Raw genomic sequence first — 2,500 nt, 5'->3', positions numbered from 1 at the left:
GGACCAGGGGGAGAGCGCCATGGACCAGGGGGAGAGCACCTGCCATAGCCGAAATAAGAGCACTATAGGCGGCCGCCCTCAGCACATTTGGCCCCCCAATCCTGGTTCTCAAATTTTTTCAAAGTCAACTTTTTTCGAAATATTTTCAGAGTGCCACCTCCAGCGGGGGCTCTCGCCTGCCATAGCCCAAATAAGAGCACTATGGGCGGCCGCCCTCAGCACATTTGGCCCCCCCATCCTGGAGCGCCATGGACCAGGAGGAGAGCGCCTCTCTTCGGGGCTTGATGCCTGTTGGCGGGGCTCCATGGACCAGGGGGAGAGCGCCTCTCTTTGCGGCTTGTTGCTGGCTGTTGGCGTGGCTCCATGGACCAGGGGGAGAGCGCCATGGACCAGGGGGAGAGCACCTGCCATAGCCGAAATAAGAGCACTATAGGCGGCCGCCCTCAGCACATTTGGCCCCCCCATCCTGGAGCGCCATGGACCAGGAGGAGAGCGCCTCTCTTCGGGGCTTGATGCCTGTTGGCGGGGCTCCATGGACCAGGGGGAGAGCGCCTCTCTTTGGGGCTTGTTGCTGGCTGTTGGCGTGGCTCCATGGACCAGGGGGAGAGCGCCATGGACCAGGGGGAGAGCACCTGCCATAGCCGAAATAAGAGCACTATAGGCGGCCGCCCTCAGCACATTTGGCCCCCCCATCCTGGAGCGCCATGGACAAGGGGGAGAGCGCCTCTCTTCGGGGCTTGATGCCTGTTGGCGGGGCTCCATGGACCAGGGGGAGAGCGCCTCTCTTTGGGGCTTGTTGCTGGCTGTTGGCGTGGCTCCATGGACCAGGGGGAGAGCGCCATGGACCAGGGGGAGAGCACCTGCCATAGCCGAAATAAGAGCACTATAGGCGGCCGCCCTCAGCACATTTGGCCCCCCCATCCTGGAGCGCCATGGACAAGGGGGAGAGCGCCTCTCTTCGGGGCTTGTTGCTGGCTGTTGGCGGGGCTCCATGTACCAGGGGGAGAGCGCCATGGACCAGGGGGAGAGTGCCTCTCTTCGGGGCTTGATGCCTGTTGGCGGGGCTCCATGGACCAGGGAGAGAGCGCCTCTCTTTGGGGCTTGTTGCTGGCTGTTGGCGGGGCTCCATGGACCAGGGGGAAAGCGCCATGGACCAGGGGGAGAGCGCCTGCCATAGCCGAAATAGGAGCACTATAGGCGGCCGCCCTCAGCACATTTGGCCTGTCGCCGCTGTCCGCTGGCCGCTGTCCGCTGGCCGCTGTCCGCTGGCCGCTGTCCGCTGGCCGCTGTCCGCTTTCCCCTTTACTTTCAGCACTTTCAGCACTTTCAGCACTTTCAGCACTTCCAGCACTTCCAGCACTTCCAGCTCTTCCCCCTCTTTCCCTTCTTCCAACTGCGGGCGCGCCGGGCGCACAGGGGCTCGTGCGGAGGGGTGTGTGTGCGTGCATGTGCCGAACAAGGAGGAGAGCGCCTCACTTCGGGGCTTGTCGCTGGCCGTCGGCGGGGCTCCAAGGACCAGGGGGAGAGCGCCTCTCTTTGGGGGCTTGATGCTGGCTGTTGGCGCGTGTCTTCGGGGCTCCACGGACCAGTGGGAGAGCGCCTGTCTTCGGGGCTTGATGCTGGCCGTTTGCGGGACTCCATGGACCAGGGGGAGAGCGCCATGGACCAGGGGGAGAGCGTCTCTCTTCAGGGATTGACCAGGGCTCCAATCTTCCCATTGAAATGAATGGCGGGTGACCAGGCGTCCAAATCCCCCATTGAAATGAAGGCCGGATGCCCAGGGCTCCAATCTCCCCATTGAAATGAATGGCGGGTGACCGGGCGTCCAAATCCCCCATTGAAATGAAGGCCGGGTGCCCAGGGCTCCAATCTCCCCATTGAAATGAATGGCGGGTGACCGGGCGTCCAAATCCCCCATTGAAATGAAGGCCGGGTGCCAAGGGCTCCAATCTCCCCATTGAAATGAATGCCGGGTGACCGGGCGTCCAAATCCCCCATTGAAATGAAGGCCGGGTGCCCAGGGCTCCAATCTCCCCATTGAAATGAATGGCGGGTGACCGGGCGTCCAAATCCCCCATTGAAATGAAGGCCGGGTGCCCAGGGCTCCAATCTCCCCAGTGAAATGAATGGCGGGTGACCAGGCGTCCAAATCCCCCATTGAAATGAAGGCCGGGTGCCCAGGGCTCCAATCTCCCCATTGAAATGAATGGCGGGTGACCAGGCGTCCAAATCCCCCATTGAAATGAAGGCCGGGTGCCCAGGGCTCCAATCTCCCCAGTGAAATGAATGGCGGGTGACCAGGCGTCCAAATCCCCCATTGAAATGAAGGCCGTGTGCCCAGGGCTCCAATCTCCCCAGTGAAATGAATGGCGGGTGACCAGGCGTCCAAATCCCCCATTGAAATGAAGGCCGGGTGCCCAGGGCTCCAATCTCCCCATTGAAATGAAGGCCGGGTGACCAGGCGTCCAAATCCCCCATTGAAATGAAGGCCGGGTGCCCA

This window comes from Vanacampus margaritifer, unplaced genomic scaffold, assembly GCF_051991255.1.
Source record: "Vanacampus margaritifer isolate UIUO_Vmar unplaced genomic scaffold, RoL_Vmar_1.0 HiC_scaffold_55, whole genome shotgun sequence".
NCBI classification, from domain to species: Eukaryota; Metazoa; Chordata; class Actinopteri; order Syngnathiformes; family Syngnathidae; genus Vanacampus; species Vanacampus margaritifer.
Note: the sequence above shows the minus strand (reverse complement) of the source record.